This window comes from Acartia tonsa, chromosome 1 (assembly GCF_053477335.1).
Source record: "Acartia tonsa isolate MP-2025a chromosome 1, ASM5347733v1, whole genome shotgun sequence".
Taxonomy (NCBI): domain Eukaryota; kingdom Metazoa; phylum Arthropoda; class Copepoda; order Calanoida; family Acartiidae; genus Acartia; species Acartia tonsa.
This window is the reverse complement of record NC_137260.1, coordinates 63,249,170-63,265,044: the sequence shown is the minus strand read 5'-3', so window position 1 is coordinate 63,265,044 and position 15,875 is coordinate 63,249,170.

The window sequence follows — 15,875 nt, the reverse complement described above, 5'->3', positions numbered from 1 at the left end:
AAAGTATAATTTGTATATCTATAAGTAAATAAGCATCTACTCTATAACTCACACTGTCTGTCTGTTATGTAACCATGCTAAATTTATAATAGTAAAGTATAATTTGTATATCTATAAGTAAATAAGCATCTACTCTATAACTCACACTGTCTGTCTGTCTGTTATGTAACTATGCTAAATATATAATAGTATAGGATAATTTGTATATCTATAAGTAAATAAGCATCTACTCTATAACTCACACTGTCTGTATGTCTGTTATGTAACTATGCTAAATTTATAATAGTAAAGTATAATTTGTATATCTATAAGTAAATAAGCATCTACTCTATAACTCACACTGTCTGTCTGTTATGTAACTATGCTAAATTTATAATAGTAAAGTATAATTTGTATATCTATAAGTAAATAAGCATCTACTCTATAACTCACACTGTCTGTCTGTCTGTTAAGTAACCATGCTAAATTTATAATAGTAAAGTATAATTTGTATATCTATAAGTAAATAATCATCTACTCTATAACTCACACTGTCTGTCTGTCTATTGTGTAACCATGCTAAATATATAATAGTAAAGTATAATTTGTATATCTATAAGTAAATAATCATCTACTCTATAACTCACACTGTCTGTCTGTCTATTATGTAACCATGCTAAATTTATAATAGTAAAGTATAATTTGTATATCTATAAGTAAATAATCATCTACTCTATAACTCACACTGTCTGTCTGTCTATTGTGTAACCATGCTAAATATATAATAGTAAAGTATAATTTGTATATCTATAAGTAAATAATCATCTACTCTATAACTCACACTGTCTGTATGTCTGTTGTGTAACCATGCTAAATTTATAATAGTAAAGTATAATTTGTATATCTATAAGTAAATAATCATCTACTCTATAACTCACACTGTCTGTCTGTCTATTATGTAACCATGCTAAATTTATAATAGTAAAGTATAATTTGTATATCTATAAGTAAATAATCATCTACTCTATAACTCACACTGTCTGTCTGTCTATTATGTAACCATGCTAAATTTATAATAGTAAAGTATAATTTGTATATATATAAGTAAATAAGCATCTACTCTGTAACTCACACTGTCTGTCTGTCTGTTATGTAACCATGCTAAATTTATAATAGTAAAGTATAATTTGTATATCTATAAGTAAATAAGCATCTACTCTATAACTCTAACTGTCTAACATTTTATAAAGTAAAAGTTAACACGTTAATATAAAAAATGTTTGATTAATATTTTTTTTTCTTCAAAACTGTCTTTATTTTCGTTATTGAGGGGCGTCATTATGATCTGAATATTATATAGTAACATCATGTTAGTTTGTCTGTTTGTTCCAAAGGATCTTGCTTAACCATTGACCGATATGGATCTCCTTTACAAAGAAGCTTCTCAAAGTCAAGAAAAGGTTAATAATCATCACCATCCGAAGAGAAATAGCACCTGGAAACAAATGTATCACCCCCCCCCCCCAAAAAAAAAAATAAATATTTTTTTTCTTTTAAGAGGGGCGTCATTATGATCTTAATATTATGAAGTAATATATTATGTCTGCTTGTATCGAAAGATCTCAAGTACTGTTGGACCGATATAGCTCTCCTTAATATTTCCAGTGAAGGTTTACACAAGTTTTAGAAAAAAATACCTTCTAACACCAACAAATATTAATTAAAAATAAGCTCCCTAGATACTTAAAGTTTCGTAGCCGCTAGAACTGCATATAAATTTGATGCTTAACTGCGCTTGTATATACAGGATTCTGTTTAAGAACATTCTTACATTTTAGGACTTGATTATAGAAATTTTTCGCTTAAGATAATTTACCTTGTTGTATAAAAAGTTGTTATCAGAAAAGTTTAAATCACCATGGTCAAAAATACGGACTTTCTTGTAACGATTATAAAGTTGCTGTGCTTTTGAAATCGTACCTAACTTTTACAGGATTCATTACCTAAAGTTTGGATCGACTGGACAATTCTAAAAGGACTAAATAATGAAAAGAGCCATGACGTGCGTTAGGACGTACAGAACCTAGTTATAGAAAAGCTTTGATAAAAAAAACAAATGTTACTTATTTTTACAATATTTATTGTACATTAAGAAACATGTCGTCAAAATAAAACAAAATATCTGTCATTTCAAATACAAAGAGAGGGGTAGGTTTCTGGTAAAATCCGTAAAGGTTATGTGCTATAAATTAAAAACAGTAGTAGAACAATAAAATTTTATGTTAACTTAATAAAAAAAATTGTCTATAGTTCTTTCAATAAGAAATACACATATTTAGAGAATACTACTATTTTTAAAGCTTAAAACACACACCTTTACAGATTTTACCAGAAACCTACCCCTCTCTTTTATAATATATACACTAATAGGATGTCATTCTTTATGTATGTATACATGGTCAATACTATCTCATAAACGGCTGGATAAAAGGGAAGAGGCAATGCATTTAGTACTATGATAAAGTAGAGATGTTACGGATATTTATTAAATTCGATAATAAATTATGTTGTATGTTAGGATTTTTATATCAGAAAGTACAATGATATTTATAGTTCTGTGATAAAATTATTTACAACACTCTCATTCATTTACATTTCAATAGAGAGAGGATCAATATTGTCAGCGCTCATCTGAATAGAGAGGGTTCTCTTCAGATATTTCTTCCTCTTTAATTTCTTCCTTGATATAAACTTCTTCACATTCAATGAAATTGATTGATACAGAAGTTGGAACAGTATTAATACGTCTTTTTATCATTTTTAAATGTTTAACAGATTTTTTGTGTTTTGATAAATCTGAACTAGAGACATAATGTTTGTCACAAAGTTTACATGAGTATGGTTTCTCTCCAGTATGGATTCTTTCATGGAGAGTCAATTTACCACTAGTTGCAAAGGTCTTTCCACATTGATCACATGAGTATGGCTTCTCACCCGTATGAAATCTTTTGTGAACAGTCAATTGGCTACTTGTTTTAAATGATTTTTCACATTGATCACATGAGTATGGTTTCTCACCTGTATGTATTCTTTTGTGCTGAGTCAAATTACTACTAGTTGTAAATGTCTTTTCACATTGATCACATGAGAATGGTTTCACTCCTGAGTGAGTACTTTTGTGTTCAGTCAATTCACTACTTCTTTTGAATGTCTTTTCACATTGATTACACGAGTATGGTTTCTCTCCAGTGTGGATCCTTTTATGGACCGACAAATCACTATTCCGAAGAAATCTTTTATCACATTGATCACATGAGTATGGTTTCTCACCTGTATGAACCCTTTCATGGAGAGCCAATTCCCAACCAGATTTAAATGTCTTTTCACACTGATCACACGAGTATGGCTTCTCACTAGTATGAATTCTTTTATGTCTGTTCAAGTGACTGCTATTCGTAAATGACTTTTCACATTGATCACATGAGAATGGTTTTTCACCAGTATGAACTCTTTTATGGACAGCCAAATTACCTCTCAGTGTAAAATTCTTGTAACAAATATCACAGGTATTCATGCTGGTTTATCCTCTCTCAATATCCTAAAATATTTTTATGGATCAGTATTAAAACATAAAATATTGTTGTACAGATATTTCTAGGTAAAAAATTATTTACACAAATCGAGAAAAAAAGGTAAAATAAATTGTTCTAAAGTAATGATAAATGGGTGGAGTGGACGACACGTATATGAGTTAGGGCGGTAAATATAAATAATACATTCATATAGAACTGAAGAAAAACATTGATGACAACATCTATAAAAGCCAAGCTCAAAAAAACCAGACTAGCAGAAAAATCCAGGGATATAAAGGGATAAGTTAGTGAATCCCTATGATAATGCACATAATTACCCCTTCTGTAGATTAAATTAGTGGTTGAAACTATTGAACACTCAACTTAATGAATCAACCAATCAAAATTCACTAGTGTCGCCAAAGTTGTTAAGCAAACGAATAAGAAAACGTTACTATAAAACTTTGGGGACCTCCGAGAAAAATCTGCAATATATCTCTGATAAAAGCTGAGGAAAGGCATATTTCTTATTAAAATTTGAAACAGAGCAGTACAGACAGACCAACATATCAAGTGATATATTTATAGGGTAGGTGCTATATTCGAAAATTTACGGAAAATTTTTTTGAAAAACAAGAATGACAACATTCATAAAAGCGAAGCTCTGAAACAAATGACATTACACATTAAGAATTAAAAGAGCAGAATATAAATGTTTATGTCTAGGGAAGATTTAAAGTAAATTTGTTGCAAAGCTGCTTAATTAAGGATGAGAACTTGATAATAGACATGCTTCCTTATAACATTATGCCTTGTTGTAATAGGAATCAGTATTCCAAAAAACAGACGAATAAGATAATTATAACACATAAAAAATTTTTTGTCAGAAAGGTTAAAAATCTACATTTTTAAATAGACGTACATATGTTATGGTAATGATTATACAGTTGCTACGCATTTTAAATTGTACCTAACTGTTATAGGAATCATCATGCAAAGTTTGAAATCGATAAGACAATCCTACCATGTCGAAATTAATGAAATGAGCTGACAGTTACGGATGGGTGGGCCGACCGTAAATATAGAAAATCTTCGCAGTTAAATACATATATAGATACCTTTTGATATGGATTTCCCTCTGTTATTATAATGTATATTAATATAATATATCATCTCCAACAGGATGAGTGTAAACTTAAGAGTTAAGACTCTAGGGGGCTAGGTGTCGCTTTCGGGCACTAGGTAACTAGACCTCTCTCCACGCACCTTGAAACATACATACAATACTTATGATTGCGGTGTAAAGCGTCCATTCACCCATCAGACAACCAACTCTCTGAGATGCACGACCTTTGTCTGAGAAGTCCCAACTGTGCATGGTAGCAAGTTGCGCCTGTTTTGTTCCAAGGCATTCCCCCCACTCTAACTATTTACGTCGCGCATCTGACATAGTAGCAGTGGGAACCATTTTTAACGTCTTTAGTTATGACGCGGTGTCGGGCCGAGATTCGAACCTATCACCTTCCCGACGACGAGCGGATGCGCTACATGTTGAGCCACGGTCGCGGGTTGAGTGTAAACTTAGTGTGAAAACCAATGCAAACAATGAAATTAAAGTACCTTCCATGAGTTTATACCACAATTAAAATTCCTCTGCAGATTTCTCTTTGTTTACTGTGAATGTTCGTTGCTGACATTAATACAATTATCAACCTAAAATACAAATAATATTTTAACTCTTGTTTCTGAATATTTAGCTAAACAAAATCTCCGCCCATTTACTCAACGCGGACTCCGCCTACTAATACATAATCAGAAACTTTTTCTGGCGGGAAATTATTTTTTATCTTTATGAAAATAAACATAGAATAAATAAATACGTTAGGTAGTGTTAAGTAGCCCCTAGGTGAATTAAGAGGGGGTCATAGATACACCAAGTCTTGAAGTTGGCACGGGGGCTTACGGCTTAGCAAAACAATAAGGTGTATAACTCTTGTCTTTTCTTCTACCAAATTTTTATCTTTCGTCTATGTCCCCTTTATTAAAGGTTAAAGATTAAAGGGTTTAATTGCCTATGATTAAAATTTCTAAATCTCATAGAACTTTTTAACAGTGAACAATCGTGAACAAGAACAAGGAGAAAGAGTCATCGCTGCACATACCAGCGGCGCTGGCTCTCCCGGAGGAATCATATTTCTAGAACCAGCCATGTAACTTCTATTAAATTGGACCCCTTAGAGAATAATGTGGAGCCTTAAGTATGAATAAAACTAAATAACCTGTGCATTTAGAAACAATATTGGTAGGAAACTTGTTTTCTTTGTAACATTACTATCTATACTTGGTGCATTTTTATGTATTATAAATATTTATCTGAAAATAATATATTTACATTTGATAAATATTCTATTCACACAGAAACCAATAAATTAATCATTGTATTATGCTTAAAAACAGCAAAATTGTTTACAGAAAATTAAAGTAAAATACATCATTAAAAAAAATAAGTTGTAAGCAAAATAAAGATAGGATTAAACAGCATTGAATAGCATTGGATAAAAAAAAATTGAACAAATTAAATTACTTTTTAACAATAAAAATGAGATTTTTATTTTTATTTCAACTGAGAAATTGGCATTAATCTTGTATCTTTAAATAAACATTTGTTTCCTATGAAAATTAAATGTTTATATTTATATTTTATGATAAACAATATCAATATCATCAATTCTATCTTCATCATAATTCTGTTGACAAGAAAGAGGATCTTCTATTTCACATTTAATATTTTCTTCAATATTGTCAGCTCTCATCTGGATAGAGAGAGGATCTTCATCAAATATTTCTTCTTCTTTAATTTCTTCCTTGATATAAACTTCTTCACATTTAATTAAACTAATAGATACAGAAGTTGAAACTGTATTATTACAGCTTTTCAGCATTTCTAAATGTCCAGGGGATTTATTATGGGTTGATAACTGTGAACTAGAGATGTAATGTTTGTCACAAAGTTCACATGAATATGGCTTCTCACCTGTATGAATCCTTTTGTGGACATTCAAACTACTAATTTGAGAAAATGTCTTTTCACATTGATCACATGAGTATGGCTTTTCACCAGTATGTACCCTTTTCTGCCGAGTCAAATGGCTAATTTGATAAAATGTCTTTCCACATTGATCACATGGGAATGATGATTCTGTTCACAAGAAAGAGAATCTTTATCCTGACTTTCTTCTGCTTCTATTTCCTGTTTTATAGTTTCTTCTACATTCTCAGCCTCTATGTTGATAGACAAAGGATCTTCATCAAGAGTTTCTTCTTCTTTTATTTCTAGCTTAATATCAGCTTCACCACAATCAACAAAACTGATAGAATCTGAATGTGGAACTGTAATTTTAGTAGTTTTTAACTTTTTGAGATGTCCTGCTGTTTTATAATGCGTTGACAGGCATGATTTATCATAAAAAGATTTCTGGCATAATTTACAAGAGTTTGGCCTTTTTTCTGTATGGATCATCTTGTGGACAGTTAATTGACTTTGTCGTGAGAAAGTCTTTTCACACGTATCACAAGGGTATGGCTTCTCTTGTGTATGAATTCTATAATGGACAGTTAACTTATAATTTGTATGGAATGTTTTTTCACATGTATCACATTTGAATGGATTCTCACCTGTTTCTTCAACATTCTGAGCCTCCATGTTGATAGAGATGGGAAACCCATCAAGAGTTTCTTCATCTTTTATTTTCAGTTTTTCAGTAGATTTCAACTTGTTGAGATGTCGATCTGTTCCATTGTGATATGACAGTTTGGATCCTGATGTAAAATATGTTTGGCATAGTTCACAAGAGTATGGCGTATGGATCCTTTTATGGAGAGTTAAATCCCTATTTGTATGGAATGATTGTCCACATGTATTACATTTGAATGCATTATTCAAATACACTATCAAATTACTCTTTGAAGAGAATTCCTTGAAGCAGATATGACACTTGTTCATGATGGATTATTAATTGTCCTTGCACCTGAAATAAAAAAACGTAAAGAATTGCAAAGAATAATTATTTGTGTTAGTACTTTATCAATAATTCCATTGTAATAAAACCTTTAGTATAAAACCTACTCTATATCTGTCCATACGTCTATCAATACGTAGATACAAGTATTCCAGATGTATTTTTAACAATCTATCTCCTTCCATCTATATCTTAATTAGAATAACTACTCTACATGTAGGGTGTGTCCGTCACTATGAAGGAAAAGTATTCCTGAAGTACTGTATGAAAACTATCTGATTACATCCATATCTTATTTAGTATAGCTACTTTTAGTGTAAAATGTGTCCGTCACTATGTAGGTAAAAGTATTACAGATGTAATCTATAAAAAATATATCACCTTATGTCCACATCTTATCTAGTATAGCTACCCTACATAAATGTAGGGTGTATCCGTCACTATGTAGGTTAAAGTTTTACAGATATGGTGTGCTGTTTTATTAAATGTTATGGACATAATTATCCTTGTACTTCGGCTACTGCGAGACAAGCGCTGTTGCTTATAAAGATACCGGCAATGTAACAAAGAGAAATAATGATTCAGCGAAGAAGATATTTTGTTAAAATATCTTAAAATGAAGTGAGTAGCTTACTAATAAAATTAAGATCTAGCTTGTCTCGCATGGGTTAGTTGTAAGGGGAAAATCTAAAAAAAACTCTCATATGATTCCAAATTGTCTGATTTTGTGAGAAATGATGAAAACAAATTCTGGTACAATTAATCAAAGTAATCACATTTACCTGATTTATCTTAGCTATTTATTCAAAGGAAGGCTGCAAGAATTCTACTTTCATTTCATTGTTATTCGTTTTCTGAAAAAAAAACAAAGGTCAAAAAATGATAAGTTTTAATTTGTAAAATAGAAAAAAAAATATTTTTTACCAAATTATCTTAAATAACCAACAACAGTAGAAAAATCATATATCCAGACTTTATTTGGGAGGGGGAAATTTTGCCTCTTACACTTACTCCGTGATTATCAGGCTAGGTATTAATGTTAAACAATATAACCTAAAGACAAAGTTTTATCCCAAATAACCCATAGTCTAACATTAATATCAAGCCTAATAAGATGGAGTAAGCAAAAATAGCATATTTCAATTTTATGTTCTATGATATCAATACAATCTTTATCCTCAATTTCTTCTTTAATTGTAATTTATGACAAATGAAATTTATGACAAATGTAATTTATGACAAATGTACCTTTATAACAAACGTACCTTTATGACGAATGTTTTTATGACAAGTGTACCTCTTATGACAAATGTTTTTATGACAAGTGTACCTTTATGACAAAAATTACTGAGGCTTAAATATCGACGGGAAATTGTTGTTTATTTTTATGACATAGACATTGCCAATGATGATAAATAACGCCTCTGAATTTTGCTGGATAAGGAGGGGGGGGGGGGAGAACTTTATTTTTATTGTTAAATGTCAAAATTTTGGGAGTGCATCTGCAAGATAAAATAAAATACATTTCCTAATTGTTTTCAGGGAAGGGTAATCAACCTTTTTAATGTTCCTGGGAGTGAGTTGTTACTCTACCTAGGAGATATGACCCTCTTTATTTCCTCTCGGGGTAAAACCTTTTGTAATAAAAAGTGAATAAGTTGTGTGTTTGTAATCAAAATTAGCAAAAAAACTTCTTTCTCATTTAAATTAATATCCTATGCTTATTAATATAGTTACTGACTGACATTGATTCTATTATAAGCCTAAATAATGAATTATAGTTATACTAGCGGCTACATCCCTAGAAGAGTCTAGTGAAACTTTAAATGTTTGGTTAAAAAAATAATACAATACCTTTGACGCTTCTATGATACATACCTATGTTTCGTAGGAGTCTTCATACTTAAAAAAAATTCAATTTTTTAAATATTTCTCTCGGGAGGGTGGGTGAACCCTCCCCCAAAATAGTTATAAACCTTCCCGGGACCTATGAGATGCTACCCTTTTAAAACCCGATCGGTTCAGCGGTTAGCAAGATCCTTTGGTACAGACACCCAGACAAACAAACAAACAAACATCCTGTTACCTTATTATAAGGATTAAAGATAACTAAATCTCCGCCCATTTTCTTAATTTTGTTGCTAAACAAAGCTGATTAGAAGCTTAGTTAGGAAATGTTTCTGTGAAGGGGGATTGTAATAAATAAGTATTCTGGCGGCAATTATTATCAAATTGTAAATCTTTACATTGCTTAGATAAGATCAGATGGAATTATAAGTTATTATTAAAAGGTAGAAAAATATAAATGTACCATGCTTTAAAAAAAGTAATAATAGATCATAGATGAATACTTGAGAATACTTGCAGCAGTCTGTAAAGAATTTGTTTGTATAAGAAAACAGAAAGTGATGGATAGAACCTAGTTGAAGAATGAGTAGCTCACTGCGCTATTAAAAACAAAAACCTTCAATTATTAATTGTAGAAAACCTATTCATCATTGATATCTATACTTTGTTTTCTTGTTAAATAATATTCTGAAAATAAAATATTTTTATTGGACAGATAATTTTATTTACACAAACAAAATAATATAAAGTTATGTACAATAATTAATTAAAGTCATGAAAATAACATGATATAAGTCTAAAAAATGAAAAAAGAATTTTATAATTTAACAAATATGATTTTTACAATTCTATTTTATGATGAACAATATCAATAGTATTAATTCTGTCTTCATCATAATTTTGTTCACAAGAAAGAGGATCATCTATTTCTTGTTTAATATTTTCTTCAATATTGTCAGCTCTCATCTGGATAGAGAGAGGATCTTCATCAAACATTTCTTCTTCTTTAATTTCTTCCTTGATATAAACTTCTTCACATTTAATGAAATCGATTGATACAGAAGTTGGAACTGTATCATTAAAGGTTTTCATCATTTCTAAATGTCCAGTGGTTTTATTGTGTCTGGTCAATTTATCTTTTTGTACAAATGCTTTATCACATAGATCACATGAGTATGGCTTCTCACCATTATGGATCCTTTTGTGGATATTCAAGTTACCACTATTTGCAAAGGTTTTTTCACATTGATCACATGAGTATGGTTTGTCTCCTGTATGGATTCTTTTGTGCTTAGTCAAATGAGTACTAGTTGTAAATGTCTTTTCACATTGATCACATGAGTATGGTTTATCACCTGTATGGATCTTTTTGTGTCTAGTCAAATTACTAATATCTGAGAAAGACTTTTCACATTGAAAACATGAGAATGGTTTCTCCCCTGTATGGATTCTATTGTGCTTAGTCAAATGACTATTTTGAGAAAATGTCTTTTCACATTGATCACATGAGAATGGCTTCTCACCTGTGTGAATCCTTTTGTGGGAAGTCAAGTGACCACTAGTTATAAAGGTCATTTCACATTGATCACAAGAGTATGACTTCTCACCTGTATGTATCCTTTTATGGACAGTCAAACTTTCATTACAAGAAAATGTCTTTTCACATTGACCACATGAGAATGGCTTCTCTCCCGTATGAACCCTCATATGAAAAACCAAGTGAGATTTCCTTATAAAATTCTTGTTACATATATCACAGGTATTCATGATGATATACCCTCTCTCAATCACCTGAAATATTATTTTATTAATTAAAACACAAAATATCGTTTTTCCAATATTGTCAATAAAGCTAAATATTTTTTAATGGACAATTTTACAGATCCTATACTTATTGTAAAAGAAATCGTCAGGAAAATTCTGACATAAAGAGCTACTGTTACAGACAATGTAAAAAAGCTTCGCTTTAAAATTGTAGAAAGAAAGTAATAAACAAGGATGACAACATTAATAAAAGCGAAACTGATAAACATGGAATGACAGCATTTATATTTATGTACATAGGTTGATATGGTTTATCAACACAACCAAACCCCCCCCCCCCTCTCCCCAGATTTAGTTTTCATAATATTTAGCAACTCCTCCTACTTTAATTGTTCCAAATCAATGATAAATGGGCGGAGTTAGAATTTAATATTTGAGGCAGGGGAGTAAAATGAGGGATTTCAAAGTTTGGGGTAAGCACCCCTTTACCCTCATCCCAGGACGTATATGAGTTAGGGCGGTGAATATAAATAATACATTCATATAGAACTGGAAATAAATTGTTATAATAGAAGAAAAACATTGATGACAACATCTATAAAAACAAAGCTCAACAAAACCAGACTAGCTGAAAAATCCAGGGATCTAAAGGGATAAGACAATGGCCAATAAAATTGATGAGCATTCCCTATGATGATACATGATTACATAATTACCCTTTTTGTAGATTAATATTAGTGGTTTAAACGATTGAACACTCAACTTGATCAACCAATCAAAATTCCCTAGTGTTCCCAAAGTTGTTAAGCAAACGAACAAGAAAACGTTGGGGACCTCTGAGAAAAATCTGCAATCTATCTTTGATAAAAGCTGAGGAAAAGCATTTTTTTAAATACAAATTTGCATTAGATCAGTATACAGACCAACACGTCAAGTGATATATAGAAAAGGTGCGATAATCGGAAATGGTCGGCAAATCATTTACAAAATAAGGATGATAACATTCATAACAGCGAAGCTCTAAAATGGTAAGACAAACGAATATTAACACTTTAAGAATATCAAAACTGAATAAGCAGAAGATATTTATATTTGTTGCAAAGCTGCTTAATTACAAGATAAGAACTTGATTATAGAGATGATTCCTTTTAATATTGTACATTGTTGTAATAGCAATCAGTATTCCAAAAGTCAGATAAATAGAAATTGTAGCTAACTACTACAGGAATAACCATACCAAGGATGAAATTAAAAGGATAATTCTAACATGACTAAAATCATGAAAAGATCTTACCATTCCGGAAAGAGATACGGACGGACTAACCTTAATTAGAGACGCTTTTAAACATCAGCATTGAATAGCATGAGAGAATGAGTCTGGAGTAATAACATAAAGCACAAAAATATAAAAATACCTTATAATATAAAGTATATCTGTAATAATGGATTTCCCTCTGTCCACTGTGAATTTTAGTTGCTGACTGACAATGATACAATTATCAACCTAAATCATAAACAATAGTTTTATTCATTAAAATTAAAGCACAACAAAATCTCCACCCATTTACCTTAATATGATACTCAAATAGGACTCCTCTCACTTTTAATAAGAAAATATTTTAGTTAAAGGGTTGTGATGTTATTTCAATAAAAATTTTGGCGGCAAATTGTTATTAATAATTGATTATTACATTATATAAATTTCCATTATGTACAGTGTTTTTTTTTTATGAGAACTTTTTTGAAAGCAATTTTACCCCACTTATAGTTATCAGAATTTAATTATTAATGGCTTATATTCTTCGTTTTTTAATGCAATTAATAGAACATTAAAAAAATATTTCAGTTTTTTATTAAAAAGTACAGTAAAATGTAAAATTCAAAACTTAGGTGACAACATCTAAAAATGGTTTTAGCGCATTTTTCTTATGCTCAAATCATCTACCCTTTGCAAGAAAAAAATTGGATTTTCAGTAGTCGACTTTGGGGGGCCATTACTCCCTCCCTGATTAAGATATGGCCTTCAAACTTTGATATGTTCTAGTACATGTCCCTAATAGTATCAGTATACATTTTTAGCTCTATATCTCAACTTTGAAGCGTTTTGCAGCCATTCTTGCAAAATGAAGAAGATTTGAACATAAGAAAAATGCGCTAACCATTTTTAGAGGTTGACACCTAAGTTTTGAATTTTACATTTTACTGTTCTTTTTAAACAAAAACTGAAATATTTTTTTGTTGTTTTATTAGTTGCATTAAAAAAACGAAGAAAATAAGCCATTAATCATTAAATTCTGATAAATATAAGTGGGGTAAAATTGCTTTCAAAAAGTTCTCATAAAAATAAAACACACTGTATTAATATCAATTTGTTAATAAACAGGACAAAGGGAGTCATTTTTATCGAGTATTTTCCGGAAAGGTGTGTGTTTTTTTTAAGACTTTAAAACAGATGTAGAACTCTAAAATTTTGGCATGACAGTTTATGTGTGTTACAATATAGAACGGCGAAAATCGGTATATCCCACCAATTGTTTTCCTTTTCTTGCTAAATTAGAAAAATTTAGATTATTATTTTCTAATCAAGTTGACCTTTTATTTACTCAGGGCACTTGGAATTTTTTGAATTTGAATATTAAAAACATGTCCCAACTCTACCAAAAAGAAAGTATCAGGAGAAAATAAAGGGGAAATTTTTTTGAAAAAAAAGTTTGTCTCAAAAGATTCAAAATTGTCTAATTTGGCAAGAAAAAATACAGCGGTTTTCGGCGGGAGCGGCCACTGTTTTCCACAAATCCACGTATCCATTAAAGCTACAATTTTAGAGTTGTATCCCTATTTTAAATTCTCAAAACTCAAACCTTTAAGGAATTCTGCGAACGCTACATCCCCCTTTATAATATAAGATTTGCATAATGTAGTGGATCGAACAGGACAAATGTAAAGTAGTTTGTAAAAAAATGGACAACAATATTATAGATTTGCTCCGCACATAAAATATGATAAAAAATTTAGGTACCTAGCATAAGTTTATACCACAATAAAATAAATCCTCTGCGGATTTTAGTTGCTGACTGACAATGATTCAATTATCAACCTAAAAAAATAAATAATGGTTAATCATGTTTATAAATAAATCTAAATGAAATCTCCGCCCATTTTCTCCTCCCACTTTTTATCTGAAACTAGACGGATAAACGTTTTTGCTAAATAAATATTCTGGCGGGAAATATAACTTATTAATGTAACACATCAAACCAAAATAATGGTAAATAGTTATACAGTAATATTTAGGGAAACTTTCACACAGACAGATGGACAAAAAGACATTAGAGTACCTAGCTTTGCATATTAAAAATCAAACACTTTAGAAATACATAGTTATATCCATACAAAGGTTAAATTGTTTACAACTGTGAAATATTTTTACTTATTTAAAACTCCCGAGCCATAGAAGAAAGAGATATTAATGATTAACTTCTATCAGGAGTAATGAGAATATAAATTACTAATTTAGAAGTGTTGCAGAAGGGAGCTGTAGGGGGGTGTTATGGCAAAATTAAGGGTAGTGGATACCCCATACACCCTTTAAAACATTCCAGAGGGGAGTCAATGTAATTTGAAAATAGTTAATAGATCAAATAACATATCTGGAGTAATGACGTAAAGCACAAAAAAACTATAAATACCTTATAATGATATTGTGATTCCCTCTGTTCACTGTAAAAGTTAGTTGCTGACTGACATTAATACAATTATCAACCTAAATATAAACAATATTTAACTCATTTTTAAAAATAAAACTTAACCAAATCTCCGCCCATCTAATTGTTATGATGCCTAATGCGAACTCCTCCCACTAATACCTAATCAGAAACTTATTCTGGCGGGAAATTATTTTTATCTTTGTGAAAAAAGACACAGAATAAATAAAGACCTAATCTATCCTACCTACATACTTAAGTAAAATAAGGTAATGTTAAGTAGCCCCGCAGGGTTAGGGCCTCCAGATTTATGGATGCTGTCATCTTTGAATTTATTCTATATTTAATTTAGGCCTTTTTTAGGATTAGGTCTTTTGCGGCAACAGCATGTTTTAGCAACTTTGCAACAAATACAATTTTGTTAGCACTTATACTAAAAAAATTCTGCTTATTTAGTTCTTACAAGTGTTTATGTTTATTTGTCTAATAATCTGATTTTAGAACTTTGTTTTATGGATGTTTTCAGCCTTGTTATATGATATTTACAATAAAAGAAAGAATATTAAAAAAGATTGTCACATACTAATGTCCATTTATAAAATTACTACAACCAGCCATTTAAATCCTATAAGGTGGAGCCTTAAGTATAAATAATTAATAACCTGTGCTTTTAGAAACCATATTAATAGGAAACTTGTTTTCTTTGTAACATAACAAAAGAAAGAGTCATCGCTGGACGTACCAGCGGCGCTGGCTCTCGAGGAGGAATCATATATCTAGAACCAGCCATGGAAATCCTATAAGTTGGACCCCTTAGAGAATAATGTGGAGCCTTAAGTATGAATAAAAATAAATAACCTGTGTATTTAGAAACAATATTGGTAGGAAACTTGTTTTCTTTGTAACATTGCTATCTATTCTTGGTGCATTATTATGTATTATAAATATTTATCTGAAAATAATATATTTACATTTGATAAATATTCTAT